This window comes from Urocampus carinirostris, chromosome 1 (genome assembly GCF_059441175.1).
Source record: "Urocampus carinirostris isolate Australia breed hairy pipefish chromosome 1, RoL_Ucar_1.0, whole genome shotgun sequence".
NCBI lineage: Eukaryota > Metazoa > Chordata > Actinopteri > Syngnathiformes > Syngnathidae > Urocampus > Urocampus carinirostris.
The window spans coordinates 72,557,363-72,579,976 of record NC_142349.1 but is presented as its reverse complement, the minus strand read 5'-3'; the positions used below and the strand labels follow the sequence as shown (position 1 = coordinate 72,579,976).

The following is a 22,614-nucleotide window of genomic DNA, read 5'->3' as shown; positions in this document are numbered from 1 at the left end:
CACTCTCACTGCTGTGGCCCGGGTTCGATTCCCGGTCAGGTCTATTATAATAGACGGAAAGACAGAAAATTCTTATTGGAGAAAGCATTGAAAGAGGTTCCTTTTTCTAGAATGGGTTTTCCGACAGTCAACTTTTTTTCTAGTAAAGTCCTTGGTGGTCTAGTGGCTAGGATCCAGCACTTTCACTGCTGTGGCCCGGGTTCGATTCCAGGTCAGGTCTATTATTATAGACGGAAAGACAGAAAATTCTTATTGGAGAAAGCATTGAAAGAGGTTCCTTTTATAGAATGGATTTGACGACAGTCAACTTTTTTTCTAGTAAAGTCCTTGGTGGTCTAGTGGCTAAGATCCAGCACTTTCACTGCTGTGGCCCGGGTTCGATTCCAGGTCAGGGAAACTGTTACACGCAGATAGAAAATTCCTCTTGAGGAATTGGAAAGAAAATTGAAAGATGTTCCTTTTTCTAGAATGGGTTTTCCGACAGTCAACTTTTTTCCTGTTCATTCCCTGATGGACTAGTGGCTAGGATCCAGCACTCTCACTGCTGTGGCCCGGGTTCGATTCCCGGTCAGGTCTATTATAATAGACGGAAAGACAGAAAATTCTTATTGGAGAAAGCATTGAAAGAGGTTCCTTTTTCTAGAATGGGTTTTCCGACAGTCAACTTTTTTTCTAGTAAAGTCCTTGGTGGTCTAGTGGCTAGGATCCAGCACTTTCACTGCTGTGGCCTGGGTTCGATTCCAGGTCAGGTCTATTATTATAGACGGAAAGACAGAAAATTCTTATTGGAGAAAGCATTGAAAGAGGTTCCTTTTATAGAATGGATTTGACGACAGTCAACTTTTTTTCTAGTAAAGTCCTTGGTGGTCTAGTGGCTAGGATTCAGCACTTTCACTGCTGTGGCCTGGGTTCGATTCCAGGTCAGGGAAACTGTTACACGCAGATAGAAAATTCCTCTTGAGGAATTGGAATGAACATTGAAAGAGGTTCCTTTTTCTAGAATGGGTTTTCCGACAGTCAACTTTTTTCCTGTACAGTCCCTGATGGTCTAGTGGCTAGGATCCAGCACTCTCACTGCTGTGGCCCGGGTTCGATTCCCGGTCAGGTCTATTATAATAGACGGAAAGACAGAAATTTTTTATCGGAGAAAGCATTGAAAGAGGTTCCTTTTATAGAATGGATTTGACGACAGTCAACTTTTTTCTAGTAAAGTCCTTGGTGGTCTAGTGGCTAGGATCCAGCACTCTCACTGCTGTGGCCCGGGTTTGATTCCCGGTCAGGGAAACTATGACAGACAGACAGACAGACAGACAGACAGACAGACAGACAGACAGACAGACAGACAGACAGACAGACAGACAGACAGACAGACAGACAGACAGACAGACAGACAGACAGACAGACAGACAGACAGACAGACAGACAGACAGACAGACAGACAGACAGACAGACAGACAGACAGACAGACAGACAGACAGACAGACAGACAGACAGACAGACAGACAGACAGACAGACAGACAGACAGACAGACAGACAGACAGACAGACAGACAGACAGACAGACAGACAGACAGACAGACAGACAGACAGACAGACAGACAGACAGACAGACAGACAGACAGACAGACAGACAGACAGACAGACAGACAGACAGACAGACAGACAGACAGACAGACAGACAGACAGACAGACAGACAGACAGACAGACAGACAGACAGACAGACAGACAGACAGACAGACAGACAGACAGACAGACAGACAGACAGACAGACAGACAGACAGACAGACAGACAGACAGACAGACAGACAGACAGACAGACAGACAGACAGACAGACAGACAGACAGACAGACAGACAGACAGACAGACAGACAGACAGACAGACAGACAGACAGACAGACAGACAGACAGACAGACAGACAGACAGACAGACAGACAGACAGACAGACAGACAGACAGACAGACAGACAGACAGACAATTCTTATTGGAGAAAGCATTGAAAGAGGTTCTTTTTATAGAATGGATTTGACGACAGTCAACTTTTTTTCTAGTAAAGTCCTTGGTGGTCTAGTGGCTAAGATCCAGCACTTTCACTGCTGTGGCCCGGGTTCGATTCCAGGTCAGGGAAACTGTTACACGCAGATAGAAAATTCCTCTTGAGGAATTGGAAAGAAAATTGAAAGATGTTCCTTTTTCTAGAATGGGTTTTCCGACAGTCAACTTTTTTCCTGTTCATTCCCTGATGGACTAGTGGCTAGGATCCAGCACTCTCACTGCTGTGGCCCGGGTTCGATTCCCGGTCAGGTCTATTATAATAGACGGAAAGACAGAAAATTCTTATTGGAGAAAGCATTGAAAGAGGTTCCTTTTTCTAGAATGGGTTTTCCGACAGTCAACTTTTTTTCTAGTAAAGTCCTTGGTGGTCTAGTGGCTAGGATTCAGCACTTTCACTGCTGTGGCCTGGGTTCGATTCCAGGTCAGGTCTATTATTATAGACGGAAAGACAGAAAATTCTTATTGGAGAAAGCATTGAAAGAGGTTCCTTTTATAGAATGGATTTGACGACAGTCAACTTTTTTTCTAGTAAAGTCCTTGGTGGTCTAGTGGCTAAGATCCAGCACTTTCACTGCTGTGGCCCGGGTTCGATTCCAGGTCAGGGAAACTGTTACACGCAGATAGAAAATTCCTCTTGAGGAATTGGAAAGAAAATTGAAAGATGTTCCTTTTTCTAGAATGGGTTTTCCGACAGTCAACTTTTTTCCTGTTCATTCCCTGATGGACTAGTGGCTAGGATCCAGCACTCTCACTGCTGTGGCCCGGGTTCGATTCCCGGTCAGGTCTATTATAATAGACGGAAAGACAGAAAATTCTTATTGGAGAAAGCATTGAAAGAGGTTCCTTTTTCTAGAATGGGTTTTCCGACAGTCAACTTTTTTTCTAGTAAAGTCCTTGGTGGTCTAGTGGCTAGGATCCAGCACTTTCACTGCTGTGGCCTGGGTTCGATTCCAGGTCAGGTCTATTAAGACGGAAAGACAGAAAATTCTTATTGGAGAAAGCATTGAAAGAGGTTCCTTTTATAGAATGGATTTGACGACAGTCAACTTTTTTTCTAGTAAAGTCCTTGGTGGTCTAGTGGCTAGGATTCAGCACTTTCACTGCTGTGGCCTGGGTTCGATTCCAGGTCAGGGAAACTGTTACACGCAGATAGAAAATTCCTCTTGAGGAATTGGAATGAACATTGAAAGAGGTTCCTTTTTCTAGAATGGGTTTTCCGACAGTCAACTTTTTTCCTGTACAGTCCCTGATGGTCTAGTGGCTAGGATCCAGCACTCTCACTGCTGTGGCCCGGGTTCGATTCCCGGTCAGGTCTATTATAATAGACGGAAAGACAGAAATTTTTTATCGGAGAAAGCATTGAAAGAGGTTCCTTTTATAGAATGGATTTGACGACAGTCAACTTTTTTCTAGTAAAGTCCTTGGTGGTCTAGTGGCTAGGATCCAGCACTCTCACTGCTGTGGCCCGGGTTTGATTCCCGGTCAGGGAAACTATGACAGACAGACAGACAGACAGACAGACAGACAGACAGACAGACAGACAGACAGACAGACAGACAGACAGACAGACAGACAGACAGACAGACAGACAGACAGACAGACAGACAGACAGACAGACAGACAGACAGACAGACAGACAGACAGACAGACAGACAGACAGACAGACAGACAGACAGACAGACAGACAGACAGACAGACAGACAGACAGACAGACAGACAGACAGACAGACAGACAGACAGACAGACAGACAGACAGACAGACAGACAGACAGACAGACAGACAGACAGACAGACAGACAGACAGACAGACAGACAGACAGACAGACAGACAGACAGACAATTCTTTTTGGAGAAAGCATTGAAAGAGGTTCTTTTTATAGAATGGATTTGACGACAGTCAACTTTTTTTCTAGTAAAGTCCTTGGTGGTCTAGTGGCTAGGATCCAGCACTTTCACTGCTGTGGCCCGGGTTCGATTCCAGGTCAGGGAAACTGTTACACGCAGATAGAAAATTCCTCTTGAGGAATTGGAAAGAAAATTGAAAGATGTTCCTTTTTCTAGAATGGGTTTTCCGACAGTCAACTTTTTTCCTGTTCATTCCCTGATGGACTAGTGGCTAGGATCCAGCACTCTCACTGCTGTGGCCCGGGTTCGATTCCCGGTCAGGTCTATTATAATAGACGGAAAGACAGAAAATTCTTATTGGAGAAAGCATTGAAAGAGGTTCCTTTTTCTAGAATGGGTTTTCCGACAGTCAACTTTTTTTCTAGTAAAGTCCTTGGTGGTCTAGTGGCTAGGATCCAGCACTTTCACTGCTGTGGCCCGGGTTCGATTCCAGGTCAGGGAAACTGTTACACGCAGATAGAAAATTCCTCTTGAGGAATTGGAAAGAAAATTGAAAGATGTTCCTTTTTCTAGAATGGGTTTTCCGACAGTCAACTTTTTTCCTGTTCATTCCCTGATGGACTAGTGGCTAGGATCCAGCACTCTCACTGCTGTGGCCCGGGTTCGATTCCCGGTCAGGTCTATTATAATAGACGGAAAGACAGAAAATTCTTATTGGAGAAAGCATTGAAAGAGGTTCCTTTTTCTAGAATGGGTTTTCCGACAGTCAACTTTTTTTCTAGTAAAGTCCTTGGTGGTCTAGTGGCTAGGATCCAGCACTTTCACTGCTGTGGCCTGGGTTCGATTCCAGGTCAGGTCTATTATTATAGACGGAAAGACAGAAAATTCTTATTGGAGAAAGCATTGAAAGAGGTTCCTTTTATAGAATGGATTTGACGACAGTCAACTTTTTTTCTAGTAAAGTCCTTGGTGGTCTAGTGGCTAGGATCCAGCACTTTCACTGCTGTGGCCTGGGTTCGATTCCAGGTCAGGTCTATTATTATAGACGGAAAGACAGAAAATTCTTATTGGAGAAAGCATTGAAAGAGGTTCCTTTTATAGAATGGATTTGACGACAGTCAACTTTTTTTCTAGTAAAGTCCTTGGTGGTCTAGTGGCTAGGATCCAGCACTTTCACTGCTGTGGCCCGGGTTCGATTCCAGGTCAGGGAAACTGTTACACGCAGATAGAAAATTCCTCTTGAGGAATTGGAATGAACATTGAAAGAGGTTCCTTTTTCTAGAATGGGTTTTCCGACAGTCAACTTTTTTTCTAGTAAAGTCCTTGGTGGTCTAGTGGCTAGGATCCAGCACTTTCACTGCTGTGGCCTGGGTTCGATTCCAGGTCAGGTCTATTATAATAGACGGAAAGACAGAAATTTTTTTATCGGAGAAAGCATTGAAAGAGGTTCCTTTTATAGAATGGATTTGACGACAGTCAACTTTTTTCTAGTAAAGTCCTTGGTGGTCTAGTGGCTAGGATCCAGCACTTTCACTGCTGTGGCCTGGGTTCGATTCCAGGTCAGGTCTATTATTATAGACGGAAAGACAGAAAATTCTTATTGGAGAAAGCATTGAAAGAGGTTCCTTTTATAGAATGGATTTGACGACAGTCAACTTTTTTTCTAGTAAAGTCCTTGGTGGTCTAGTGGCTAAGATCCAGCACTTTCACTGCTGTGGCCCGGGTTCGATTCCAGGTCAGGGAAACTGTTACACGCAGATAGAAAATTCCTCTTGAGGAATTGGAAAGAAAATTGAAAGATGTTCCTTTTTCTAGAATGGGTTTTCCGACAGTCAACTTTTTTCCTGTTCATTCCCTGATGGACTAGTGGCTAGGATCCAGCACTCTCACTGCTGTGGCCCGGGTTCGATTCCCGGTCAGGTCTATTATAATAGACGGAAAGACAGAAAATTCTTATTGGAGAAAGCATTGAAAGAGGTTCCTTTTTCTAGAATGGGTTTTCCGACAGTCAACTTTTTTTCTAGTAAAGTCCTTGGTGGTCTAGTGGCTAGGATCCAGCACTTTCACTGCTGTGGCCTGGGTTCGATTCCAGGTCAGGTCTATTATTATAGACGGAAAGACAGAAAATTCTTATTGGAGAAAGCATTGAAAGAGGTTCCTTTTATAGAATGGATTTGACGACAGTCAACTTTTTTTCTAGTAAAGTCCTTGGTGGTCTAGTGGCTAGGATTCAGCACTTTCACTGCTGTGGCCTGGGTTCGATTCCAGGTCAGGGAAACTGTTACACGCAGATAGAAAATTCCTCTTGAGGAATTGGAATGAACATTGAAAGAGGTTCCTTTTTCTAGAATGGGTTTTCCGACAGTCAACTTTTTTCCTGTACAGTCCCTGATGGTCTAGTGGCTAGGATCCAGCACTCTCACTGCTGTGGCCCGGGTTCGATTCCCGGTCAGGTCTATTATAATAGACGGAAAGACAGAAATTTTTTATCGGAGAAAGCATTGAAAGAGGTTCCTTTTATAGAATGGATTTGACGACAGTCAACTTTTTTCTAGTAAAGTCCTTGGTGGTCTAGTGGCTAGGATCCAGCACTCTCACTGCTGTGGCCCGGGTTTGATTCCCGGTCAGGGAAACTATGACAGACAGACAGACAGACAGACAGACAGACAGACAGACAGACAGACAGACAGACAGACAGACAGACAGACAGACAGACAGACAGACAGACAGACAGACAGACAGACAGACAGACAGACAGACAGACAGACAGACAGACAGACAGACAGACAGACAGACAGACAGACAGACAGACAGACAGACAGACAGACAGACAGACAGACAGACAGACAGACAGACAGACAGACAGACAGACAGACAGACAGACAGACAGACAGACAGACAGACAGACAGACAGACAGACAGACAGACAGACAGACAGACAGACAGACAGACAGACAGACAGACAGACAGACAGACAGACAGACAGACAGACAGACAGACAGACAGACAGACAGACAGACAGACAGACAGACAGACAGACAGACAGACAGACAGACAGACAGACAGACAGACAGACAGACAGACAGACAGACAGACAGACAGACAGACAGACAGACAGACAGACAGACAGACAGACAGACAGACAGACAGACAGACAGACAGACAGACAGACAGACAGACAGACAGACAGACAGACAGACAGACAGACAGACAGACAGACAGACAGACAGACAGACAGACAGACAGACAGACAGACAGACAGACAGACAGACAGACAGACAGACAGACAGACAGACAGACAGACAGACAGACAGACAGACAGACAGACAGACAGACAGACAGACAGACAGACAGACAGACAGACAGACAGACAGACAGACAGACAGACAGACAGACAGACAGACAGACAGACAGACAGACAGACAGACAGACAGACAGACAGACAGACAGACAGACAGACAGACAGACAGACAGACAGACAGACAGACAGACAGACAGACAGACAGACAGACAGACAGACAGACAGACAGACAGACAGACAGACAGACAGACAGACAGACAGACAGACAGACAGACAGACAGACAGACAGACAGACAGACAGACAGACAGACAGACAGACAGACAGACAGACAGACAGACAGACAGACAGACAGACAGACAGACAGACAGACAGACAGACAGACAGACAGACAGACAGACAGACAGACAGACAGACAGACAGACAGACAGACAGACAGACAGACAGACAGACAGACAGACAGACAGACAGACAGACAGACAGACAGACAGACAGACAGACAGACAGACAGACAGACAGACAGACAGACAGACAGACAGACAGACAGACAGACAGACAGACAGACAGACAGACAGACAGACAGACAGACAGACAGACAGACAGACAGACAGACAGACAATTCTTATTGGAGAAAGCATTGAAAGAGGTTCTTTTTATAGAATGGATTTGACGACAGTCAACTTTTTTTCTAGTAAAGTCCTTGGTGGTCTAGTGGCTAAGATCCAGCACTTTCACTGCTGTGGCCCGGGTTCGATTCCAGGTCAGGGAAACTGTTACACGCAGATAGAAAATTCCTCTTGAGGAATTGGAAAGAAAATTGAAAGATGTTCCTTTTTCTAGAATGGGTTTTCCGACAGTCAACTTTTTTCCTGTTCATTCCCTGATGGACTAGTGGCTAGGATCCAGCACTCTCACTGCTGTGGCCCGGGTTCGATTCCCGGTCAGGTCTATTATAATAGACGGAAAGACAGAAAATTCTTATTGGAGAAAGCATTGAAAGAGGTTCCTTTTTCTAGAATGGGTTTTCCGACAGTCAACTTTTTTTCTAGTAAAGTCCTTGGTGGTCTAGTGGCTAGGATTCAGCACTTTCACTGCTGTGGCCTGGGTTCGATTCCAGGTCAGGTCTATTATTATAGACGGAAAGACAGAAAATTCTTATTGGAGAAAGCATTGAAAGAGGTTCCTTTTATAGAATGGATTTGACGACAGTCAACTTTTTTTCTAGTAAAGTCCTTGGTGGTCTAGTGGCTAAGATCCAGCACTTTCAATGCTGTGGCCCGGGTTCGATTCCAGGTCAGGGAAACTGTTACACGCAGATAGAAAATTCCTCTTGAGGAATTGGAAAGAAAATTGAAAGATGTTCCTTTTTCTAGAATGGGTTTTCCGACAGTCAACTTTTTTCCTGTTCATTCCCTGATGGACTAGTGGCTAGGATCCAGCACTCTCACTGCTGTGGCCCGGGTTCGATTCCCGGTCAGGTCTATTATAATAGACGGAAAGACAGAAAATTCTTATTGGAGAAAGCATTGAAAGAGGTTCCTTTTTCTAGAATGGGTTTTCCGACAGTCAACTTTTTTTCTAGTAAAGTCCTTGGTGGTCTAGTGGCTAGGATCCAGCACTTTCACTGCTGTGGCCTGGGTTCGATTCCAGGTCAGGTCTATTATTATAGACGGAAAGACAGAAAATTCTTATTGGAGAAAGCATTGAAAGAGGTTCCTTTTATAGAATGGATTTGACGACAGTCAACTTTTTTTCTAGTAAAGTCCTTGGTGGTCTAGTGGCTAGGATTCAGCACTTTCACTGCTGTGGCCCGGGTTCGATTCCAGGTCAGGGAAACTGTTACACGCAGATAGAAAATTCCTCTTGAGGAATTGGAATGAACATTGAAAGAGGTTCCTTTTTCTAGAATGGGTTTTCCGACAGTCAACTTTTTTCCTGTACAGTCCCTGATGGTCTAGTGGCTAGGATCCAGCACTCTCACTGCTGTGGCCCGGGTTCGATTCCCGGTCAGGTCTATTATAATAGACGGAAAGACAGAAATTTTTTATCGGAGAAAGCATTGAAAGAGGTTCCTTTTATAGAATGGATTTGACGACAGTCAACTTTTTTCTAGTAAAGTCCTTGGTGGTCTAGTGGCTAGGATCCAGCACTCTCACTGCTGTGGCCCGGGTTTGATTCCCGGTCAGGGAAACTATGACAGACAGACAGACAGACAGACAGACAGACAGACAGACAGACAGACAGACAGACAGACAGACAGACAGACAGACAGACAGACAGACAGACAGACAGACAGACAGACAGACAGACAGACAGACAGACAGACAGACAGACAGACAGACAGACAGACAGACAGACAGACAGACAGACAGACAGACAGACAGACAGACAGACAGACAGACAGACAGACAGACAGACAGACAGACAGACAGACAGACAGACAGACAGACAGACAGACAGACAGACAGACAGACAGACAGACAGACAGACAGACAGACAGACAGACAGACAGACAGACAGACAGACAGACAGACAGACAGACAGACAGACAGACAGACAGACAGACAGACAGACAGACAGACAGACAGACAGACAGACAGACAGACAGACAGACAGACAGACAGACAGACAGACAGACAGACAGACAGACAGACAGACAGACAGACAGACAGACAGACAGACAGACAGACAGACAGACAGACAGACAGACAGACAGACAGACAGACAGACAGACAGACAGACAGACAGACAGACAGACAGACAGACAGACAGACAGACAGACAGACAGACAGACAGACAGACAGACAGACAGACAGACAGACAGACAGACAGACAGACAGACAGACAGACAGACAGACAGACAGACAGACAGACAGACAGACAGACAGACAGACAATTCTTATTGGAGAAAGCATTGAAAGAGGTTCTTTTTATAGAATGGATTTGACGACAGTCAACTTTTTTTCTAGTAAAGTCCTTGGTGGTCTAGTGGCTAAGATCCAGCACTTTCACTGCTGTGGCCCGGGTTCGATTCCAGGTCAGGGAAACTGTTACACGCAGATAGAAAATTCCTCTTGAGGAATTGGAAAGAAAATTGAAAGATGTTCCTTTTTCTAGAATGGGTTTTCCGACAGTCAACTTTTTTCCTGTTCATTCCCTGATGGACTAGTGGCTAGGATCCAGCACTCTCACTGCTGTGGCCCGGGTTCGATTCCCGGTCAGGTCTATTATAATAGACGGAAAGACAGAAAATTCTTATTGGAGAAAGCATTGAAAGAGGTTCCTTTTTCTAGAATGGGTTTTCCGACAGTCAACTTTTTTTCTAGTAAAGTCCTTGGTGGTCTAGTGGCTAGGATTCAGCACTTTCACTGCTGTGGCCTGGGTTCGATTCCAGGTCAGGTCTATTATTATAGACGGAAAGACAGAAAATTCTTATTGGAGAAAGCATTGAAAGAGGTTCCTTTTATAGAATGGATTTGACGACAGTCAACTTTTTTTCTAGTAAAGTCCTTGGTGGTCTAGTGGCTAAGATCCAGCACTTTCAATGCTGTGGCCCGGGTTCGATTCCAGGTCAGGGAAACTGTTACACGCAGATAGAAAATTCCTCTTGAGGAATTGGAAAGAAAATTGAAAGATGTTCCTTTTTCTAGAATGGGTTTTCCGACAGTCAACTTTTTTCCTGTTCATTCCCTGATGGACTAGTGGCTAGGATCCAGCACTCTCACTGCTGTGGCCCGGGTTCGATTCCCGGTCAGGTCTATTATAATAGACGGAAAGACAGAAAATTCTTATTGGAGAAAGCATTGAAAGAGGTTCCTTTTTCTAGAATGGGTTTTCCGACAGTCAACTTTTTTTCTAGTAAAGTCCTTGGTGGTCTAGTGGCTAGGATCCAGCACTTTCACTGCTGTGGCCTGGGTTCGATTCCAGGTCAGGTCTATTATTATAGACGGAAAGACAGAAAATTCTTATTGGAGAAAGCATTGAAAGAGGTTCCTTTTATAGAATGGATTTGACGACAGTCAACTTTTTTTCTAGTAAAGTCCTTGGTGGTCTAGTGGCTAGGATTCAGCACTTTCACTGCTGTGGCCCGGGTTCGATTCCAGGTCAGGGAAACTGTTACACGCAGATAGAAAATTCCTCTTGAGGAATTGGAATGAACATTGAAAGAGGTTCCTTTTTCTAGAATGGGTTTTCCGACAGTCAACTTTTTTCCTGTACAGTCCCTGATGGTCTAGTGGCTAGGATCCAGCACTCTCACTGCTGTGGCCCGGGTTCGATTCCCGGTCAGGTCTATTATAATAGACGGAAAGACAGAAATTTTTTATCGGAGAAAGCATTGAAAGAGGTTCCTTTTATAGAATGGATTTGACGACAGTCAACTTTTTTCTAGTAAAGTCCTTGGTGGTCTAGTGGCTAGGATCCAGCACTCTCACTGCTGTGGCCCGGGTTTGATTCCCGGTCAGGGAAACTATGACAGACAGACAGACAGACAGACAGACAGACAGACAGACAGACAGACAGACAGACAGACAGACAGACAGACAGACAGACAGACAGACAGACAGACAGACAGACAGACAGACAGACAGACAGACAGACAGACAGACAGACAGACAGACAGACAGACAGACAGACAGACAGACAGACAGACAGACAGACAGACAGACAGACAGACAGACAGACAGACAGACAGACAGACAGACAGACAGACAGACAGACAGACAGACAGACAGACAGACAGACAGACAGACAGACAGACAGACAGACAGACAGACAGACAGACAGACAGACAGACAGACAGACAGACAGACAGACAGACAGACAGACAGACAGACAGACAGACAGACAGACAGACAGACAGACAGACAGACAGACAGACAGACAGACAGACAGACAGACAGACAGACAGACAGACAGACAGACAGACAGACAGACAGACAGACAGACAGACAGACAGACAGACAGACAGACAGACAGACAGACAGACAGACAGACAGACAGACAGACAGACAGACAGACAGACAGACAGACAGACAGACAGACAGACAGACAGACAGACAGACAGACAGACAGACAGACAGACAGACAGACAGACAGACAGACAGACAGACAGACAGACAGACAGACAGACAGACAGACAGACAGACAGACAGACAGACAGACAGACAGACAGACAGACAGACAGACAGACAGACAGACAGACAGACAGACAGACAGACAGACAGACAGACAGACAGACAGACAGACAGACAGACAGACAGACAGACAGACAGACAGACAGACAGACAGACAGACAGACAGACAGACAGACAGACAGACAGACAGACAGACAGACAGACAGACAGACAGACAGACAGACAGACAGACAGACAGACAGACAGACAGACAGACAGACAGACAGACAGACAGACAGACAGACAGACAGACAGACAGACAGACAGACAATTCTTTTTGGAGAAAGCATTGAAAGAGGTTCTTTTTATAGAATGGATTTGACGACAGTCAACTTTTTTTCTAGTAAAGTCCTTGGTGGTCTAGTGGCTAGGATCCAGCACTTTCACTGCTGTGGCCCGGGTTCGATTCCAGGTCAGGGAAACTGTTACACGCAGATAGAAAATTCCTCTTGAGGAATTGGAAAGAAAATTGAAAGATGTTCCTTTTTCTAGAATGGGTTTTCCGACAGTCAACTTTTTTCCTGTTCATTCCCTGATGGACTAGTGGCTAGGATCCAGCACTCTCACTGCTGTGGCCCGGGTTCGATTCCCGGTCAGGTCTATTATAATAGACGGAAAGACAGAAAATTCTTATTGGAGAAAGCATTGAAAGAGGTTCCTTTTTCTAGAATGGGTTTTCCGACAGTCAACTTTTTTTCTAGTAAAGTCCTTGGTGGTCTAGTGGCTAGGATCCAGCACTTTCACTGCTGTGGCCTGGGTTCGATTCCAGGTCAGGTCTATTATTATAGACGGAAAGACAGAAAATTCTTATTGGAGAAAGCATTGAAAGAGGTTCCTTTTATAGAATGGATTTGACGACAGTCAACTTTTTTTCTAGTAAAGTCCTTGGTGGTCTAGTGGCTAGGATCCAGCACTTTCACTGCTGTGGCCTGGGTTCGATTCCAGGTCAGGTCTATTATTATAGACGGAAAGACAGAAAATTCTTATTGGAGAAAGCATTGAAAGAGGTTCCTTTTATAGAATGGATTTGACGACAGTCAACTTTTTTTCTAGTAAAGTCCTTGGTGGTCTAGTGGCTAGGATCCAGCACTTTCACTGCTGTGGCCCGGGTTCGATTCCAGGTCAGGGAAACTGTTACACGCAGATAGAAAATTCCTCTTGAGGAATTGGAATGAACATTGAAAGAGGTTCCTTTTTCTAGAATGGGTTTTCCGACAGTCAACTTTTTTTCTAGTAAAGTCCTTGGTGGTCTAGTGGCTAAGATCCAGCACTTTCACTGCTGTGGCCCGGGTTCGATTCCAGGTCAGGGAAACTGTTACACGCAGATAGAAAATTCCTCTTGAGGAATTGGAAAGAAAATTGAAAGATGTTCCTTTTTCTAGAATGGGTTTTCCGACAGTCAACTTTTTTCCTGTTCATTCCCTGATGGACTAGTGGCTAGGATCCAGCACTCTCACTGCTGTGGCCCGGGTTCGATTCCCGGTCAGGTCTATTATAATAGACGGAAAGACAGAAAATTCTTATTGGAGAAAGCATTGAAAGAGGTTCCTTTTTCTAGAATGGGTTTTCCGACAGTCAACTTTTTTTCTAGTAAAGTCCTTGGTGGTCTAGTGGCTAGGATCCAGCACTTTCACTGCTGTGGCCCGGGTTCGATTCCAGGTCAGGTCTATTATTATAGACGGAAAGACAGAAAATTCTTATTGGAGAAAGCATTGAAAGAGGTTCCTTTTATAGAATGGATTTGACGACAGTCAACTTTTTTTCTAGTAAAGTCCTTGGTGGTCTAGTGGCTAAGATCCAGCACTTTCACTGCTGTGGCCCGGGTTCGATTCCAGGTCAGGGAAACTGTTACACGCAGATAGAAAATTCCTCTTGAGGAATTGGAAAGAAAATTGAAAGATGTTCCTTTTTCTAGAATGGGTTTTCCGACAGTCAACTTTTTTCCTGTTCATTCCCTGATGGACTAGTGGCTAGGATCCAGCACTCTCACTGCTGTGGCCCGGGTTCGATTCCCGGTCAGGTCTATTATAATAGACGGAAAGACAGAAAATTCTTATTGGAGAAAGCATTGAAAGAGGTTCCTTTTTCTAGAATGGGTTTTCCGACAGTCAACTTTTTTTCTAGTAAAGTCCTTGGTGGTCTAGTGGCTAGGATCCAGCACTTTCACTGCTGTGGCCTGGGTTCGATTCCAGGTCAGGTCTATTATTATAGACGGAAAGACAGAAAATTCTTATTGGAGAAAGCATTGAAAGAGGTTCCTTTTATAGAATGGATTTGACGACAGTCAACTTTTTTTCTAGTAAAGTCCTTGGTGGTCTAGTGGCTAGGATTCAGCACTTTCACTGCTGTGGCCTGGGTTCGATTCCAGGTCAGGGAAACTGTTACACGCAGATAGAAAATTCCTCTTGAGGAATTGGAATGAACATTGAAAGAGGTTCCTTTTTCTAGAATGGGTTTTCCGACAGTCAACTTTTTTCCTGTACAGTCCCTGATGGTCTAGTGGCTAGGATCCAGCACTCTCACTGCTGTGGCCCGGGTTCGATTCCCGGTCAGGTCTATTATAATAGACGGAAAGACAGAAATTTTTTATCGGAGAAAGCATTGAAAGAGGTTCCTTTTATAGAATGGATTTGACGACAGTCAACTTTTTTCTAGTAAAGTCCTTGGTGGTCTAGTGGCTAGGATCCAGCACTCTCACTGCTGTGGCCCGGGTTTGATTCCCGGTCAGGGAAACTATGACAGACAGACAGACAGACAGACAGACAGACAGACAGACAGACAGACAGACAGACAGACAGACAGACAGACAGACAGACAGACAGACAGACAGACAGACAGACAGACAGACAGACAGACAGACAGACAGACAGACAGACAGACAGACAGACAGACAGACAGACAGACAGACAGACAGACAGACAGACAGACAGACAGACAGACAGACAGACAGACAGACAGACAGACAGACAGACAGACAGACAGACAGACAGACAGACAGACAGACAGACAGACAGACAGACAGACAATTCTTATTGGAGAAAGCATTGAAAGAGGTTCTTTTTATAGAATGGATTTGACGACAGTCAACTTTTTTTCTAGTAAAGTCCTTGGTGGTCTAGTGGCTAAGATCCAGCACTTTCACTGCTGTGGCCCGGGTTCGATTCCAGGTCAGGGAAACTGTTACACGCAGATAGAAAATTCCTCTTGAGGAATTGGAAAGAAAATTGAAAGATGTTCCTTTTTCTAGAATGGGTTTTCCGACAGTCAACTTTTTTCCTGTTCATTCCCTGATGGACTAGTGGCTAGGATCCAGCACTCTCACTGCTGTGGCCCGGGTTCGATTCCCGGTCAGGTCTATTATAATAGACGGAAAGACAGAAAATTCTTATTGGAGAAAGCATTGAAAGAGGTTCCTTTTTCTAGAATGGGTTTTCCGACAGTCAACTTTTTTTCTAGTAAAGTCCTTGGTGGTCTAGTGGCTAGGATTCAGCACTTTCACTGCTGTGGCCTGGGTTCGATTCCAGGTCAGGTCTATTATTATAGACGGAAAGACAGAAAATTCTTATTGGAGAAAGCATTGAAAGAGGTTCCTTTTATAGAATGGATTTGACGACAGTCAACTTTTTTTCTAGTAAAGTCCTTGGTGGTCTAGTGGCTAAGATCCAGCACTTTCACTGCTGTGGCCCGGGTTCGATTCCAGGTCAGGGAAACTGTTACACGCAGATAGAAAATTCCTCTTGAGGAATTGGAAAGAAAATTGAAAGATGTTCCTTTTTCTAGAATGGGTTTTCCGACAGTCAACTTTTTTCCTGTTCATTCCCTGATGGACTAGTGGCTAGGATCCAGCACTCTCACTGCTGTGGCCCGGGTTCGATTCCCGGTCAGGTCTATTATAATAGACGGAAAGACAGAAAATTCTTATTGGAGAAAGCATTGAAAGAGGTTCCTTTTTCTAGAATGGGTTTTCCGACAGTCAACTTTTTTTCTAGTAAAGTCCTTGATGGTCTAGTGGCTAGGATCCAGCACTTTCACTGCTGTGGCCTGGGTTCGATTCCAGGTCAGGTCTATTATTATAGACGGAAAGACAGAAAATTCTTATTGGAGAAAGCATTGAAAGAGGTTCCTTTTATAGAATGGATTTGACGACAGTCAACTTTTTTTCTAGTAAAGTCCTTGGTGGTCTAGTGGCTAGGATTCAGCACTTTCACTGCTGTGGCCTGGGTTCGATTCCAGGTCAGGGAAACTGTTACACGCAGATAGAAAATTCCTCTTGAGGAATTGGAATGAACATTGAAAGAGGTTCCTTTTTCTAGAATGGGTTTTCCGACAGTCAACTTTTTTCCTGTACAGTCCCTGATGGTCTAGTGGCTAGGATCCAGCACTCTCACTGCTGTGGCCCGGGTTCGATTCCCGGTCAGGTCTATTATAATAGACGGAAAGACAGAAATTTTTTATCGGAGAAAGCATTGAAAGAGGTTCCTTTTATAGAATGGATTTGACGACAGTCAACTTTTTTCTAGTAAAGTCCTTGGTGGTCTAGTGGCTAGGATCCAGCACTCTCACTGCTGTGGCCCGGGTTTGATTCCCGGTCAGGGAAACTATGACAGACAGACAGACAGACAGACAGACAGACAGACAGACAGACAGACAGACAGACAGACAGACAGACAGACAGACAGACAGACAGACAGACAGACAGACAGACAGACAGACAGACAGACAGACAGACAGACAGACAGACAGACAGACAGACAGACAGACAGACAGACAGACAGACAGACAGACAGACAGACAGACAGACAGACAGACAGACAGACAGACAGACAGACAGACAGACAGACAGACAGACAGACAGACAGACAGACAGACAGACAGACAGACAGACAGACAGACAGACAGACAGACAGACAGACAGACAGACAGACAGACAGACAATTCTTTTTGGAGAAAGCATTGAAAGAGGTTCTTTTTATAGAATGGATTTGACGACAGTCAACTTTTTTTCTAGTAAAGTCCTTGGTGGTCTAGTGGCTAGGATCCAGCACTTTCACTGCTGTGGCCCGGGTTCGATTCCAGGTCAGGGAAACTGTTACACGCAGATAGAAAATTCCTCTTGAGGAATTGGAAAGAAAATTGAAAGATGTTCCTTTTTCTAGAATGGGTTTTCCGACAGTCAACTTTTTTCCTGTTCATTCCCTGATGGACTAGTGGCTAGGATCCAGCACTCTCACTGCTGTGGCCCGGGTTCGATTCCCGGTCAGGTCTATTATAATAGACGGAAAGACAGAAAATTCTTATTGGAGAAAGCATTGAAAGAGGTTCCTTTTTCTAGAATGGGTTTTCCGACAGTCAACTTTTTTTCTAGTAAAGTCCTTGGTGGTCTAGTGGCTAGGATCCAGCACTTTCACTGCTGTGGCCTGGGTTCGATTCCAGGTCAGGTCTATTATTATAGACGGAAAGACAGAAAATTCTTATTGGAGAAAGCATTGAAAGAGGTTCCTTTTATAGAATGGATTTGACGACAGTCAACTTTTTTTCTAGTAAAGTCCTTGGTGGTCTAGTGGCTAGGATCCAGCACTTTCACTGCTGTGGCCTGGGTTCGATTCCAGGTCAGGTCTATTATTATAGACGGAAAGACAGAAAATTCTTATTGGAGAAAGCATTGAAAGAGGTTCCTTTTATAGAATGGATTTGACGACAGTCAACTTTTTTTCTAGTAAAGTCCTTGGTGGTCTAGTGGCTAGGATCCAGCACTTTCACTGCTGTGGCCCGGGTTCGATTCCAGGTCAGGGAAACTGTTACACGCAGATAGAAAATTCCTCTTGAGGAATTGGAATGAACATTGAAAGAGGTTCCTTTTTCTAGAATGGGTTTTCCGACAGTCAACTTTTTTTCTAGTAAAGTCCTTGGTGGTCTAGTGGCTAGGATCCAGCACTTTCACTGCTGTGGCCTGGGTTCGATTCCAGGTCAGGTCTATTATAATAGACGGAAAGACAGAAATTTTTTTATCGGAGAAAGCATTGAAAGAAGCATTGAAAGAGGTTCCTTTTATAGAATGGATTTGACGACAGTCAACTTTTTTCTAGTAAAGTCCTTGGTGGTCTAGTGGCTAGGATCCAGCACTCTCACTGCTGTGGCCCGGGTTCGATTCCCGGTCAGGGAAACTATGACAGACAGACAGACAGACAGACAGACAGACAGACAGACAGACAGACAGACAGACAGACAGACAGACAGACAGACAGACAGACAGACAGACAGACAGACAGACAGACAGACAGACAGACAGACAGACAGACAGACAGACAGACAGACAGACAGACAGACAGACAGACAGACAGACAGACAGACAGACAGACAGACAGACAGACAGACAGACAGACAGACAGACAGACAGACAGACAGACAGACAGACAGACAGACAGACAGACAGACAGACAGACAGACAGACAGACAGACAGACAGACAGACAGACAGACAGACAGACAGACAGACAGACAGACAGACAGACAGACAGACAGACAGACAGACAGACAGACAGACAGACAGACAGACAGACAGACAGACAGACAGACAGACAGACAGACAGACAGACAGACAGACAGACAGACAGACAGACAGACAGACAGACAGACAGACAGACAGACAGACAGACAGACAGACAGACAGACAGACAGACAGACAGACAGACAGACAGACAGACAGACAGACAGACAGACAGACAGACAGACAGACAGACAGACAGACAGACAGACAGACAGACAGACAGACAGACAGACAGACAGACAGACAGACAGACAGACAGACAGACAGACAGACAGACAGACAGACAGACAGACAGACAGACAGACAGACAGACAGACAGACAGACAGACAGACAGACAGACAGACAGACAGACAGACAGACAGACAGACAGACAGACAGACAGACAGACAGACAGACAGACAGACAGACAGACAGACAGACAGACAGACAGACAGACAGACAGACAGACAGACAGACAGACAGACAGACAGACAGACAGACAGACAGACAGACAGACAGACAGACAGACAGACAGACAGACAGACAGACAGACAGACAGACAGACAGACAGACAGACAGACAGACAGACAGACAGACAGACAGACAGACAGACAGACAGACAGACAGACAGACAGACAGACAGACAGACAGACAGACAGACAGACAGACAGACAGACAGACAGACAGACAGACAGACAGACAGACAGACAGACAGACAGACAGACAGACAGACAGACAGACAGACAGACAGACAGACAGACAGACAGACAGACAGACAGACAGACAGACAGACAGACAGACAGACAGACAGACAGACAGACAGACAGACAGACAGACAGACAGACAGACAGACAGACAGACAGACAGACAGACAGACAGACAGACAGACAGACAGACAGACAGACAGACAGACAGACAGACAGACAGACAGACAGACAGACAGACAGACAGACAGACAGACAGACAGACAGACAGACAGACAGACAGACAGACAGACAGACAGACAGACAGACAGACAGACAGACAGACAGACAGACAGACAGACAGACAGACAGACAGACAGACAGACAGACAGACAGACAGACAGACAGACAGACAGACAGACAGACAGACAGACAGACAGACAGACAGACAGACAGACAGACAGACAGACAGACAGACAGACAGACAGACAGACAGACAGACAGACAGACAGACAGACAGACAGACAGACAGACAGACAGACAGACAGACAGACAGACAGACAGACAGACAGACAGACAGACAGACAGACAGACAGACAGACAGACAGACAGACAGACAGACAGACAGACAGACAGACAGACAGACAGACAGACAGACAGACAGACAGACAGACAGACAGACAGACAGACAGACAGACAGACAGACAGACAGACAGACAGACAGACAGACAGACAGACAGACAGACAGACAGACAGACAGACAGACAGACAGACAGACAGACAGACAGACAGACAGACAGACAGACAGACAGACAGACAGACAGACAGACAGACAGACAGACAGACAGACAGACAGACAGACAGACAGACAGACAGACAGACAGACAGACAGACAGACAGACAGACAGACAGACAGACAGACAGACAGACAGACAGACAGACAGACAGACAGACAGACAGACAGACAGACAGACAGACAGACAGACAGACAGACAGACAGACAGACAGACAGACAGACAGACAGACAGACAGACAGACAGACAGACAGACAGACAGACAGACAGACAGACAGACAGACAGACAGACAGACAGACAGACAGACAGACAGACAGACAGACAGACAGACAGACAGACAGACAGACAGACAGACAGACAGACAGACAGACAGACAGACAGACAGACAGACAGACAGACAGACAGACAGACAGACAGACAGACAGACAGACAGACAGACAGACAGACAGACAGACAGACAGACAGACAGACAGACAGACAGACAGACAGACAGACAGACAGACAGACAGACAGACAGACAGACAGACAGACAGACAGACAGACAGACAGACAGACAGACAGACAGACAGACAGACAGACAGACAGACAGACAGACAGACAGACAGACAGACAGACAGACAGACAGACAGACAGACAGACAGACAGACAGACAGACAGACAGACAGACAGACAGACAGACAGACAGACAGACAGACAGACAGACAGACAGACAGACAGACAGACAGACAGACAGACAGACAGACAGACAGACAGACAGACAGACAGACAGACAGACAGACAGACAGACAGACAGACAGACAGACAGACAGACAGACAGACAGACAGACAGACAGACAGACAATTCTTATTGGAGAAAGCATTGAAAGAGGTTCTTTTTATAGAATGGATTTGACGACAGTCAACTTTTTTTCTAGTAAAGTCCTTGGTGGTCTAGTGGCTAAGATCCAGCACTTTCACTGCTGTGGCCCGGGTTCGATTCCAGGTCAGGGAAACTGTTACACGCAGATAGAAAATTCCTCTTGAGGAATTGGAAAGAAAATTGAAAGATGTTCCTTTTTCTAGAATGGGTTTTCCGACAGTCAACTTTTTTCCTGTTCATTCCCTGATGGACTAGTGGCTAGGATCCAGCACTCTCACTGCTGTGGCCCGGGTTCGATTCCCGGTCAGGTCTATTATAATAGACGGAAAGACAGAAAATTCTTATTGGAGAAAGCATTGAAAGAGGTTCCTTTTTCTAGAATGGGTTTTCCGACAGTCAACTTTTTTTCTAGTAAAGTCCTTGGTGGTCTAGTGGCTAGGATTCAGCACTTTCACTGCTGTGGCCTGGGTTCGATTCCAGGTCAGGTCTATTATTATAGACGGAAAGACAGAAAATTCTTATTGGAGAAAGCATTGAAAGAGGTTCCTTTTATAGAATGGATTTGACGACAGTCAACTTTTTTTCTAGTAAAGTCCTTGGTGGTCTAGTGGCTAAGATCCAGCACTTTCAATGCTGTGGCCCGGGTTCGATTCCAGGTCAGGGAAACTGTTACACGCAGATAGAAAATTCCTCTTGAGGAATTGGAAAGAAAATTGAAAGATGTTCCTTTTTCTAGAATGGGTTTTCCGACAGTCAACTTTTTTCCTGTTCATTCCCTGATGGACTAGTGGCTAGGATCCAGCACTCTCACTGCTGTGGCCCGGGTTCGATTCCCGGTCAGGTCTATTATAATAGACGGAAAGACAGAAAATTCTTATTGGAGAAAGCATTGAAAGAGGTTCCTTTTTCTAGAATGGGTTTTCCGACAGTCAACTTTTTTTCTAGTAAAGTCCTTGGTGGTCTAGTGGCTAGGATCCAGCACTTTCACTGCTGTGGCCTGGGTTCGATTCCAGGTCAGGTCTATTATTATAGACGGAAAGACAGAAAATTCTTATTGGAGAAAGCATTGAAAGAGGTTCCTTTTATAGAATGGATTTGACGACAGTCAACTTTTTTTCTAGTAAAGTCCTTGGTGGTCTAGTGGCTAGGATTCAGCACTTTCACTGCTGTGGCCCGGGTTCGATTCCAGGTCAGGGAAACTGTTACACGCAGATAGAAAATTCCTCTTGAGGAATTGGAATGAACATTGAAAGAGGTTCCTTTTTCTAGAATGGGTTTTCCGACAGTCAACTTTTTTCCTGTACAGTCCCTGATGGTCTAGTGGCTAGGATCCAGCACTCTCACTGCTGTGGCCCGGGTTCGATTCCCGGTCAGGTCT

General features: G+C 45.1%; 1 non-coding gene across 1 annotated transcript; it reads left to right on the top strand.

Annotated features, from left to right (window-relative positions):
- The first annotated feature begins 18,464 nt into the window (after positions 1 to 18,464).
- On the top strand, positions 18,465 to 18,536 carry trnae-cuc (transfer RNA glutamic acid (anticodon CUC)). Its single transcript has one exon. It is a non-coding gene; the product is annotated as a tRNA-Glu (tRNA).
- The last annotated feature ends 4,078 nt before the right edge of the window (positions 18,537 to 22,614 follow it).